The sequence below is a fragment of the Artemia sp. Qi Xiang Cuo genome, chromosome 8, assembly GCF_049724085.1.
Source record: "Artemia sp. Qi Xiang Cuo chromosome 8, ASM4972408v1, whole genome shotgun sequence".
Lineage (NCBI taxonomy): Eukaryota > Metazoa > Arthropoda > Branchiopoda > Anostraca > Artemiidae > Artemia > Artemia sp. Qi Xiang Cuo.
The window spans coordinates 45,298,687-45,312,742 of NC_142801.1; the positions used below are offsets into that span (position 1 = coordinate 45,298,687).

General features: G+C 31.5%; 1 protein-coding gene across 1 annotated transcript in view; it reads left to right on the plus strand.

Moving 5' to 3' along the window:
• The window catches only part of capu (formin protein cappuccino), a 380,358-nt gene that overhangs the window by 38,459 nt on the left and 327,843 nt on the right, over nt 1-14,056 (plus strand). The window contains exon 2 of the mRNA XM_089093489.1: nt 1,850-1,953. The gene's annotated coding sequence lies outside the window, so the exon portion shown is untranslated. The remainder of the gene's footprint in view (nt 1-1,849; nt 1,954-14,056) is intronic.

Here is a 14,056-nt window from a genome sequence, read left to right on the forward strand (position 1 = left end):
TAAATCCCCCAGCACAAAAATCCCCCCCCCCCCCAAAAAAATGTCTATATACTTCCCAATAACAAATACTAAACGTAAATAATGGTCAAGTTTTATAACTTACAGGTCTTTCTCAAGAAGCTGTGGGGATCATGTTAAACCCAAAGCCATAGTTAGCCCTTTCAACAATGTTGAACAAAATGGCAATTTCAAAATTTTGATGGTTGAGGCATGGGGGGGGGGGGTCTTCCCTTTTTGAAAATCTGGCAAACTTTCTCAGGCTCGTAGCTTTTGCCGGTTAACACTAAACTTGATGAATCTTATATAATTGGAATCAGCATTAAATGCTAATTCTCTTGATGTTACTATTGGTATCAAGATTCTGTTTTTAGAGTTTCAGTTACTGTTGAGCTGAGTCACTCCTTACTTAGAGTTTCCTTACCACGAACTATTTGATGATCGATGAGCAAATTGTATAATTCAAAAACTTCGCCCTGGGGGCTGTTAGGGATAGGCATTCCCAAAGGTATGGTTACTGGACCTTTTGACTATTTTGAACAAAATGTTTATTTACAGTTCTGGCTAGGTTTGAGGGAAAGGGGCATCTAAAAAGGCAAGGAGAACTGGTTGTCCTTCAATTGCTTTTCAGCATGCCCTGGAGGTTTCAACCTGATACCTTCAGCCGTTCATGAGATATTGCTGATACGCCCTTTTGACAACCAGCATACACATATTGTGTTTTGATTTTGTTGAGCATCCCCTTCAACATTTCCAGATAGTAGTCGAAAATAAAAATAGTCGCAGTCGTAGTCGTAGTCACAAGTAGTCGTAATTGATGTTGTACAGTTGCAAGTGGTCGCAGTCGCAAGCAGTCATAGTCGTAGTTGCGATCGCACCTAGTAGCAATCATAATTGCAAGTAGTCGCAATCGCAATTAGTCTCAGTTGCAGGCGCACTAGTAGTATTAGTAGAGGCCCCGAAAGTTTCAAATTAATACCCTTAGGCGTTCCTGAGATATTAGAGATACGTCCTTTTGTTAAACTAGGTGCATACAATGTCTTTTTATTTTGTTTAACGCCCCCATACCATACCCTGAAGTTTCACCTTAAAACCCTTAGGCTTTTCGGACACACTCAGGATCAAACATTCCCTTCTTTCCCAATAATTGACCTTGTATCTAAACAATTAGCAAATTGAATAGTTTACAACCCTTTTTGGAGACCCAAGATCAAAAATGCCCCAATTTTCCAAAACGAAACCCTATATTTAATCAATGAGCAACTTGTACACATTATAGCCCTTTTCTCATGGGCTGCGGGGAGTCTTGTCATCCCCTGAGGTATAGTATATTTAACCTTTAGAATATTATGAACAAATTAACTATCTCAAAATTTTGGTCAGACATCTGTTGGGGGAGGGCAGCTAAAAAGGCATGGGAGGGAACTGGTTGCCTACTGGTCACTTTTGACTCTTAAAAAGGGCGCTATCAGTTTACAATCGAATGACTCCCCTTCAAAGTTTCTCTGACCATCCCTTGTATATGAAATTGCTTTGGAAGTAAAGAAAATAAATGAATAAATAATACATTGAAGCTTTATGGCTCTTTAGTATAGGCAACGCTAGAGTCTTTGAAAACAGTGACGAAAATAAGGATATTTTGAAATGGTAAAAGTGCATTGATTGCTACAAATGCCTTTTTTATTGAGAAACTGTTTTCCCAAGAAACGTCATTTGTATCTTAATTTTCGTTTCTTCATTTGTTTTTGAAATTTTTCTCAAACTGATATTTTAAACAACTGATTTTGACCTCAAATCATTCGGAAGGTAATCACTTAATTCAAACTAGTTTAAGGAATTCATTTTATTTCAGCCATGCTGAAATAGACGAAAGAATTCAGTCTCAATGGAATAAAAATTGCATCAAAGTTTAGTCAGTGCTTTGGAATTTCAGTGCTCACATCTTGTTTGACTAAGGTAAGATTTAGTAATATTTTTGATGGGCCTTAAAAAAGGATGTATAGGGGTTATTCCTGATAAGGCTTGTGTTAAAGTACCAATCGCGAGTAGCCAATTGAAAATGGAACTAACTTATAAGAAAAAAAATATGTGGTATAATCACGAGTATTGGCTGAAAAATCAGATTATTTACAAATTTACCATTTTTTTCTGAATCAGCTTATGTAAATAAAATGGGATAATTAATTAAGTCTTAGCTCTGACTCTGCAAGGGTTTTAGAAATAGGAAGTAGAGTATGTACTCTTCTGGTCGATTCCTCAATCAACATTTGTCGGATATAATGGTGGCAACTGTCCTTAATAGGGCAAGATATAGTCCTAGGCTATATAACCTACAAGAAAACATTATTACAATGGAATTCTTAACCTTATAATAGGCAGAAAGTTTCTGTTGATTAGAATTCCATGTTTCCTTCATTTCCTTCAAGTTTTAAAATTATTCTTGAAAAATAGGTTTATCCAACAGTGCTGAATTTATCTGTTCTCACTGTTTTCTAATGATGTTATGTTGTTGGTCGAGTTGAGAATAAAAACGCCTGCTAACGATGAGGAATAGGAAGATTCAAGCAATGAAAAACGATGGATAAATCTATTATTTAGTACTTTGTCTGGTACTTTTAGGGTGATTGGTGCAACTGTCAGGGTAGCCACCATTATACGTGGATTAACTAAAAAACTTTTGCGTAAAAAAGTTTTTCAAAGGAAAGTAAAGGCCATATAAAACTTAAAATCACCAGAAATAAATCCCTATAATAATTCAAACTCAAAGCAACCAGAAATTACTATTATAGAATAACTGATAAATAAATAAATTAAAGTAAAGCGTAAATGACGCAGTAAGTTTTAGACTTTTACTGTTAGGGAAGGAGGCAGTAGTCAAACTCTTGTTTGTAATGACCTTTGCTCGTTTTAAGCTTAATTTGCATATCAATTTAGGTTTCACTCGTTTTAAGATTTATTTACTTATAAATCTTAATTAAAAAAAACTTTCCGAAAAATAAGTTTTTCAAAGAAAAGTAAAGATAAGTTTAAACTTATCTAATACCTATACAAATACCTGCTCAAATTCAAGATTAAAACAACCAGAAATTACTATTAAAGACTATATGAAACCCAAAACGAAAAGAAATTAAATAAACAATCATAACAAAAAAGCATAAAACACTTAATGATATAAATGAATTAATAGATCTTGAAGCGAATAAAGATCAAATTGGATATGAAAATCAATATTAAAACGAAAAAAAATACTGTCCTATTGAAGTATAAATGAAAATTAAAACGAACAGAAATTAAATAAACAATCAATGCAAACAAACATACAATAGATATTAATGTAAATCAATAAATAAATCTTAAAACGAGTAAAACTTAAATTGATATGCAAATCAAGCTTGAAATGAACAAAAATCACTACAAAGAAAAGTTTGGGTATGACCTCCTTCTCTCACTGTAAAAGTCTAAAACCTACTGCGTCATTGGCGCTTTATGGAAAACCAATTTTATGACAAATATTTTTTTTTGTACTTAATATTGAAAATAAACATTAAAATTATAGTAACATTTTGAACTGATGAGCTTTCAGCAATTAATATCATTATACATCAAATATTCAGTATAATTCTATTAGCTCTTTTTAAAGTTGTTCAAGACGAATTTAGTTTCACTACAAACAAGCGTTTAGATACTGCCTCCTTCCTTAACTGTAAATAAAAACCAAAAGCCTACAGCATCTTTAGCGCTTAACTGAAAACAAACTATATTACAAATATTTTATTTTACAGTTCTTAAATCATTGAAAATAAAAATAAAATTACAGTGAAATAAATTCTTGAACTGATTGATCTTTCAACAAGTAATATCATTATACATCAAATATTCAATTTGATGTTGTTTACACTTTCCAAGACTTTTCAAGACGCACATAATTTTCAGTAAACCGCCAATGACGCAGTAGGTTTTAGACTTTTACAGTGAGAGAAGGAGGTGATACCCAAACTCTTGCTTGTAGTTTTTTTTTGTTCGTTTCAAGCTTGATTGGCATATTCAATTTAATTTTTACTCGTTTTAAGATTTATTTATTAATTTACATTAATATCTATTGTATTTTTGTTTTCATTGATTGTTTATTTAATTTCTGTTCGTTTTAAGTTTCATTTATAATTCTATAGGGAAATTTGTTTTTCGCTTTAATCTTGATTTTAATATTCAATATAATAATTACTCGCTTTAATATATGTTTATTCTTGTATATTCTTACTTGTTGCATTTTTTTTGCTATGATTGTATATTTAGTTTCTTTTCGTTTTGGGTTTCATTTATTCTTTAATAGTAATTTCTGGTCGTTTTGAGTTTAAATTTTAACAGGTATTTGTATTTTCTGAGCTTAAGTTCAAAATGCCTTTACTTTTATTTGAAAAATTTATTTTTCGGAAAGTTTTTTTTAATTAATTTTTGTTCGTTTTTGATTGCAAAAAGGTCAAATTTTTTAAAATTCCTTATCTCAAAATCAAACTTTTTTTTGGAAAAATCAAATGTGCATCAAAGTATCAAAACTGGTATCAGAGTAACAATATCAAAGCGAAAAAATGGGTTTGTGTCAACCTCGGAGTTTTTTTTATCTGATGTTAGTAGAGAGGGGGGTACCAGCCCCACGAGGACAATACCCCTTCGAATCCCGATCCGGACACTTTTTTTTTAAACTCCCACGAGAACCACGTGGTTTATGGTTTTCTCACTGAGAATGGAAAAACAGGATTTTTCTCATTTGAAAAAACATGAATTTTGTCACATTTATGGATGTTTCAAGGATGGTTATGTGCGTGTCGGTCAATTTATTTGATGTTTTTCATGGATGTCAGCAGTAATTTATGTCTGTTTCATGGTTTTTGTCAGTGAGAATGAAAAAACAGTATTTTTCTCACTTTTATGGATGTCAACAGCAATTTATGTCTGTTTTATGGTTTTTGTCAGTGAGAATGGAAAAACAGGAACTTTCTCACTTTTCTGGATGTCAACATCATTTTATGTCTGTTTTATGGGTTTTGTCAGTCAGAATGAAAAAACAGGAACTTTCTCACATTTATGGATGTCAACAGCAATTTATGTCTGTTTTATGGTTTTTGTCAGTGAGAATGGAAAAACAGGAACTTTCTCACTTTGATGGATGTCAACAGCAATTTATGTCTGTTTATGGTTTTTGTCAGTGAGAATGGAAAAACAGGAACTTTCTCACTTTTCTGGATGTCAACATCATTTTATGTCTGTTTTATGGTTTTTGTCAGTGAGAATGGAAAAACAGAAACTTTCTCACTTTGATGGATTATTGAGTCTAGCGGGTGACACATGACACATGACAAAGGATACATGACACATGACACATGACACACGAATCATGACACATGACACATGACACGTGACAAATGACACGTGACACATGACACATGACACACGAAACATGACACATGACACATGACGAATGACACATGAATGACGTAATCAACTAGGACAAATGGATTTTCTGAGAAATTGATTACATAATCATTAGAACCCTATCAGAAGGTCATGACGGGAATCCATGCATGGGCATAGAATGACGTAATCGACTAGGACAGTTGGATATCTGAGAAATTGATTAAATAATCGGTAGAACCCTATCAGAAGGTCATGACGGGAGTCCATACATGGGCATTGAATGACGTAATCGACTAGCACAGTTGGAATAGATCAGTAGTGGTATGTCGTGGTTTACTTTGTCACAGTTACATTCTCTTGATTTTTCAAAGTTCATTTTGAATTTCTTTCGTTGAAATGCAAGAGTTGGAATATTTCAGTAGTGTTTTGTCGTGGTTTACCTTGTCACAGTTACATTCTCTTAATTTTTCAAAGTTCATTTTGAATTTCTTTCGTTGAAATGCAAGAGTTGGAATATTTCAGTAGTGGTTTGTTGTGGCTTACCTTGTCACGGTTACATTCTCTTGATTTTTCAAAGTTCATTTTGAATTTCTTTCATTGAAATGCAAGAGTTGGATTATTTCAGTACTGGTTTGTTGTGGTTTACCTTGTCAGAGTTACATTCTCTCGATTTCTCAAAGTTCATTTTGAATTTCTTTCATTGAAATGCAAGAGTTGGAATATTTCAGTAGTGTTTTGTTGCGGCTTACCTTGTCACAGTTCCATTCTCTTGTTTTTTCAAAGTTCATTTTGAATTTCTTTCAGTGAAATGCAAGAGTTGGAATATTTCAGTAGTGTTATGTCGTGGTTTACTTTGTCACAGTTACATTCTCTTGATTTTTCAAAGTTCATTTTGAATTTCTTTCGTTGAAATGCAAGAGTTGGAATATTTCAGTAGTGTTATGTCGTGGTTTACTTTGTCACAGTTACATTCTCTTGATTTTTCAAAGTTCGTTTGAATTTCTTTCCTTGAAATGCAAGGGTTGGAATATTTCAGTAGTGGTTTGTTGTGAATTATCTTGTCACAGTTACATTCTATCGATTTTTCAAAGTTAATTTGAATTTCTTTAGTTGAAATGCAAGAGTTGGAATATTACACTAGTGTTTTGTTGTGGTTCACCCTGTCACAGATACACTCTCGATGTCTCCAAGATCATTTTGAATTTCTTTCCATGAAATGCAAGAGTTGGATTATTTCAGTAGTGTTTTGTTGTGGTTTACCGTGTCACAATTACATTTCTTGATTTTTCAAAGTTCATTTTGAATTTCGTTCATTGAAATGCAAGAGTTGGAATATTTCAGTAGTGTTTTGTTGCGGCTTACCTTGTCACAGTTACATTCTCTCGATTTTTCAATATTCATTTTGAATTTCTTTCATTGAAATGCAAGAGATGGAATATTTCAGTAGTGTTTTGTCGTGGTTTACCTTGTCACAGTTACATTCTCGTGATTTTTCAAAGATCATTTTCGATTTCTTTCGTTGAAATGCAAGAGTTGGAATATTTCAGTAGTGTTATGTCGTGGTTTACTTTTTCACAGTTACATTCTCTTGATTTTTCAAAGTTCATTTGAATTTCTTTCATTGAAATGCAAGGGTTGGATTATCTCAGTAGTGTTTTGTCATGGTTTACCTTGACAAAGTTACATTCTCTTAATTTTTCAAAGTCCATTTTGAATTTCTTTCATTGAAATGCAAGAGTCGGAATATTTCAATAGTGTTTTGTCGTGCTTTACCTTATCACATTTACATTCTCTTAATTTTTCAAAGTTCATTTTAGATTTCTTTCATTGAAATGCAAGAGTTGGAATATTTCAATAGTGTTTTGTTGTGGTTTACCTTGTCACAGTTACATTCTCTCGATTTTTCAAAGTTCATTTTGAATTTCTATCATTGAAATGCAAGGGTTGGATTATTTCAGTAATGTTTTGTTGTGGTTTACCTTGTCACAGTTACATTCTCTCGATTTTTCAAAGTTCATTTTGAATTTCTTTCATTGAAATGCAAGAGTTGGATTATTTCAGTAGTGTTTTGTCATGGTCTACCTTGTCACAGATACATTTTATTAATTTTTCAAAGCTCATTGTTTATTTCTTTCGTTGAAATGCAAGAGTTGGATTATTTCAGTAGTGTTTTGTCGTAGTTTACCTCGTCACAGTTACATTCTATTGATTTTTCAAAGTTAATTTGAATTTCTTTCATTGAAATGCAAGGGTTGGATTATTTAAGTACTGTTTTTTCGTGGTTTACTTTATCATAATTACATTATATTGATTATTTAAAGTTCATTTTGAATTTCCTTCGTTGAAATGCAAGAGTTGGAATATTTCAGTAGTGTTTTGTCATGGTTTACCTTGTCACACTTACATTCTTTGATTTTTAAAAGTTAATTTTGAATTTCTTTAATTGAAATGCAAGAGTTGGAATATTTCACTAGTGTTTTATCGTGGTTTACCTTGTCACAGTTATATTCTCTTAATTTTTCAAAGTTCATTTTGAATTTCTTTCGTTGTAATGCAAGAGTTGGATTATTTCAGTACTGGTTTGTTGTGGTTTACTTTGACATAGTTACATTCTCTCGATTTCTCAAAGTTCATTTTGAATTTCTTTCATTGAAATGCAAGAGTTGGATTATTTCAGTACTGGTTTGACGTGGTTTACCATTTCACACTTACATTCTCTTGTTTTTTCAAAGTTCATTTTTAATTTCTTTCATTAAAATGCAAGGGTTGGAATTTACATTTCAGTAGTTGGAGTTACATTTCAGTAGTGTATTGTTGTGGTTTACCTACTCACATTTACATTCTCTTGATTTTTCAAAGTTCATTTTGAATTTCATTCGTTGAAATGCAAGAGTTGGAATATTTCAGTAGTGTTATGTCGTGGTTTACTTTGGCACAGTTGCATTCTCTTGATTTTTCAAAGTTCATTGAATTTCTTTAATTGAAATGCAAGGGGTTGGAATATTTCAGCAGAGTTTTGTTGCGGCTTACCTTGTCACAGTTACATTCTCTTGATTTTTCAAAGTTCATTTTGAATTTCTTTCGTTGAAATGCAAGAGTTGGATTATTTCACTAGTGGTTTGTCATGGTTTACCTTGTCACAGTTACATTCTCTCGATTTTTCAAAGTTCATTTGAATTTCTTTCATTGAAATGCAAGAGTTGGAATATTTCAGTAGTGTTTTTTTGTGGTTTACCTTGTCACAGTTACATTCTCTCGATTTTTCAAAGTTCATTTTGAATTTCTTTCATTGAAATGCAAGAGTTTGAATATTTCAATATTATTTTGTTGTGGTTTACCTTGTAACAGTTACATTCTCTCGATTTTTCAAAGTTCATTTTGAATTTCTTTCGTTGAAATGCAAGAGCTGGATTATTTCACTAGTGGTTTGTTGCGGCTTACCTTGTCACAGTTACATTCTCTTGATTTTTTAAAGTTCATTTTGAATTTCTTTCTTTGAAATGCAAGAGTTGGATTATTTCACTAGTGGTTTGTTGTGACTTACCTTGTCACAGTTACATTCTCTTGATTTCTCAAAAGTTCATTTGAATTGCTTTCATTGAAATGCAAGAGTTGGATTATTTCAGTACTGGTTTGTCGTGGTTTACCATTTCACAGTTACATTCTCTTGTTTTTTTAAAGTTCATTTTTATTTTATTTCATTGAAATGCAAGAGTTGGATTTTTTCAGTATTGTTTTGTTGTGGTTTGCCTAATCAAATTTACATTCTCTTGATTTTTCAAAGTTCATTTTGAATTTCTTTCATTGAAATGAAAGAGTTGGAATATTTCAGTAGAGTTTCGTTGTGGTTTACCGGGTCACTGTTACATTTTCTTGATTTTTCAAAGTTCATTTTGGATTTCTTTCATTGAATTGTAAGAATTGAAAATATTTCAATAGTGTTTTGTCGTGTTTTAGCTTGTCACTGTTACATTCTCTTGATTTTTCAAATTAATTTTGAATTTCTGTCATTGAAATGCAAGATTTGGATTATTTCAGTAATGTTTTGTTGAGGTTTACCTTGTCACAGTTAAATTCTCTTGATTTTTCAAAGTTCAATTTGAATTTCTTTCATCGAAATGTAAGAGTTGCAATATTTCAAGAGTGTTTTTTTATGGTTTACCTTGTCACAGTTACATTCTCTTGATTTTTCAAAGTTCGTGATGGATTTCTTTCATTGAAATGCAAGAGTTGGAATATTTCAGTAGTGATTTGTCGTTGTATACCTTGTCACAGTTACAATCTCTTGATTTTTCAAAGTTCATTTTCGATTTCTTTCATTGAAATGCAAGAGTTGGAATATTTCAGTAGTGTTTTGCTGTGCTTTACCTTGTCACAGTTACATTCTCTTAATTTTTCAAAGTTCTTTTTGAATTTCTATCTGTGAAATGCAAGAGTTGGAATATTTCGGTAGTGTTTTGTTGTGGTTTACCTTTTCACAGTTACATTCTCTTGATTTTTCGAAGTTCATTTTGAATTTATTTCATTGAAATACAAGATTTATAATATTTCAGTAGTGTTTTGTCGTGGTTTACCTTGTCACAATTACATTTTCTTGATTTTTCAAAGTTCATTTTGAATTTCTTTCGTTGAAAAGCAAGAGTTGGAATATTTCAGTAGTGTTTTGTTGTGGTTTACCTTGTCACAGTTACATTTTCTTGATTTTTCAAAGTTCATTTCTGTTTTCTTTCGTTAAAATGCAAGAGTTGGAATATTTCAGTAGTGTTTTGTCGTGGTTTACCTTGTCACAGTACACATTCGCTTGATTTTTCAAAGTTTATTTTGGGTTTCTTAAGTTGAAGTGCAAGAGTTGGAATATTTCAGAAGCGTTTCTCGTGGTTTACCTTGTCACAGTTATATTCTCTTGATTTTTCAAAGTTCATTTTGAATTTCTTTCATTGAAATGAAAGATTGGGATTATTTCAGTAGTGTTTTGTCGTGGTTTACAATGTCACAGTTACATTCCCTTGATTTTTCAAAGTTAATTTTGAATTTCTCTCATTGAAATGCAAGAGTTGGAATATTTCAGTAGTGTTTTGTTGTGGTTTACTTTGTCACACTTACATTCTCATGATTTTTCAAAGTTCATTTTGAATTTCTTTCATTGAAATGTAAGAGTTGGAATATTTCAGTAGTCTTTTGTCGTGGTTTACCGTGTCATACTTACATTCTCTCGATTTTTCAAAGTTAATTTTGAATTTCTATCATTGAAATGCAAGAGTTTGAATATTTTAGTAGTTTTTTGTTGTGGTTTACCTTGTCACACTTACATTTTCTTGATTTTTCAAAGTTCATTTTGGATTTCTTTCATTGAAATGCAAGAGTTGGAATATTTCAGTTGTGTTTTGTCGTGCTTTACCTTGTCACAGTTACATTCTCTTGATTTTTCAAAGTTCATTTTGGATTTCTTTCGTTGAAATGCAAGAGTTGGAATATTTCAGTAGAGTTTTGTCATGGTTTACCTTGTCACAGTTACATTCTCTTAATTTTTCAAAGTTCCTTTTGAATTTCTTTCATTGAAAAGCAAGAGTTGGAATATTTCAATAGTGTTTTGTCGTGGTTTACCTTGTCAAAGTTACATTCTCTTGATTTTTCAAAGTTCATTTTGAATTTCTTTCGTGGAAATGCAAGAGTTGAAATATTTCATTAGTGTTTGGTTATGGTTTACATTGTCAGAGTTACATTCTCTGGATTTTTCAAAGTTCATTTGAATTCCTTTCATTGAAATACAAGAGTCGAAATATTTCAGTAGGGTTTTGTCGTGGTATACATTGTTAAAGTTACATTTTCTTAATTTTTAAAAGTTCATTTGAATTTCTTTCATTAAAATGCGGGAGTTAAAATATTTCAATAGTTTTTTCTCGTGGTTTACCATACCACACTTACATTCTCTTGATTTTTCAAAGATCATTTTGGATTTTTTTCGTTGAAATGCAAGAGTTGAAATATTTCAGTAGTGTTTTTCGGTGGTTTACTTTGTCAAAGTTACATTCTCTTAATTTTTGCAACGTTCATTTTGCATTTCGTTCGTTGAAATGCAAGAGTTGGAATATTTCAGTAGTGTTTTGTCATGGTTTACTATGTCACGGTTACATTTTCTTGATTTTCGAAAGTTCATGTCTTTCGTTGAAATAGGTTTTTTTGTGCTTTACCTTGACACAGTTACATTTTCTTGATTTTTGTTAGGTTAGGTTAGGTTAGGCTAGATCAAGTTAGGTTAGGTTAGGTTAGGTTAAGTTAGGTTAAGTTAGGTTAGGTTAGCCTACGTACGCGCGCGTACGTAGGCTAACCAAACCTAACCTAACTTAACCTAACCTAACTTGATCTAGCCTAACCTAACCTAACAAAAATCAAGAAAATGTAACGGTGTCAAGGTAAAGCACAACAAAACATATTTCAACGAAAGAATTGAACTTTGAAAAATCAAGAGAATGTAACCGTGACATAGTAAACCATGACAAAACACTACTGAAATATTCCAACTCTTGCATTTCAACGAACGAAATCCAAAATGAACGTTGAAAAATTAAGAGAATGTAACTTTGACAAAGTAAACCACGGCAAAACACTACTGAAATATTTCAACTCTTGCATTTCAATGAAGGAAATCCAAAATTATCTTTGAAAAATCAACCAAACGTAAGTGTGGTAAGGTAAACCACGAGAAAAAAATATTGAAATATTTTAGCTCTTGCTTTTCAATTAAAGAAATCTAAAATGTACTTTGTAAAATCAAGAGAATGTAACTATGGCATCGTAAACCACAACAATACACTACTGAAAAATTCCAACTCTTTCATTTCAACGAAAGAAATTCAAAATGAACTTTGAAAAATTAAGGAAATATAACTTTGACAAGGTAAACCACGACGAAACACTACTGAAATAATTCAACTCTTGAATTTCAATGAAAGAAATTCAAAATGAAATTTGAAAAATCAATAGAATGTAACTTTGACAAGGTAAACCATGACAAAACACTAGTGAAATATTCCAACTCATGCATTTCAATGAAAGAAATTCAAAATGAACTTTGAAAAATAAAGAAAATGTAACTGTGACAAGCTAAACCACAACAAAACACTACTGAAATATTCCAACTCTTGCATTTCAACGAAAGAAATTCAAAATGAACTTTGAAAAATCAAGAGAATGTAACTTTGACAAGGTAAACCATGACAAAACACTATTGAAATATTCCAACTCTTGCTTTTCAACGAAAGAAATTCAAAAGGAACTTTGAAAAATTAAGAGAATGTAACTGTGACAAGGTAAACCATGACAAAACTCTACTGAAATATTACAACTCTTGCAATTCAACGAAAGAAATCCAAAATGAACTTTGAAAAATCAAGAGAATGTAACTGTGACAAGGTAAAGCACGACAAAACACTACTGAAATATTCCAACTCTTGCATTTCAATGAAAGAAATCAAAAATGAACTTTGAAAAATCAAGAAAATGTAAGTGTGACAAGGTAAACCACAACAAAAAACTACTAAAATATTCAAACTCTTGCATTTCAATGAAATAAATTCAAAATGAACTTTGAAAAATCAAGAGAATGTAACTGTGACAAGGTAAACCACAACAAAAAACTACTGAAATATTCCAACTCTTGCATTTCAATGAAAGAAATTCAAAATGAACTTTGAAAAATCATGAGAATGTAAGTGTGACAAAGTAAACCACAACAAAACACTACTGAAATATTCCAACTCTTGCATTTCAATGAGAGAAATTCAAAATGAACCTTGAAAAATCAAGGGAATGTAACTGTGACATGGTAAACTACGACAAAACACTACTGAAATAATCCCACTCTTACATTTCAATGAAAGAAATTCAAAATCAACTTTTAAAATCAAGAGAATATAACTGTGACAAGGTAAACCACGACAAAACGCTTCTGAAATATTCCAACTCTTGCATTTCAACTAAAGAAACCCAAAATAAACTTTGAAAAACCAAGCGAATGTAACTGAGGCAAGGTAAACCACGACAAAACACAACTGAAATATTCCAACTCTTGCATTTTAATGAAAGAAAACCGAAATGAACATTGAAAAATCAAGAAAATGTAACTGTGAAAAGGTAAACCACAACAAAACACTACTGAAATATTCCAACTCTTGCATTTCAACGAAAGAAATTCAAAATGAACTTTGAACAATCAAGAAAATGTAACTGTGACAAGGTAAACCACGACAAAACCCTACTGAAATATTCCAACTCTTGCATTTCAATGAAAGAAATTCAAAATGAACTTTGAAAAATCAAGAGGATGTAACTGTGACAAGGTAAACCACAACAAAACACTACTGAAATATTCCAACTCTTGCATTTCACCGATAGAAATTCAAAATGAACTTTGAAAAATTAAGAGAATGTAACTGTGACAAGGTAAAGCACAACAAAACACTACTGAAATATTCCAATTCTTGCATTTCAATGAAAGAAATCGAAAATGAACTTTGAAAAATCAAGAGATTGTAACTGTGACAAGGTATACCACGACAAAACACTACTGAAGTATTCCAACTCTTGCATTTCAATGAAAGAAATCCAATACGAACTTTGAAAAATCAAGAGAATTTAACTTTGACAA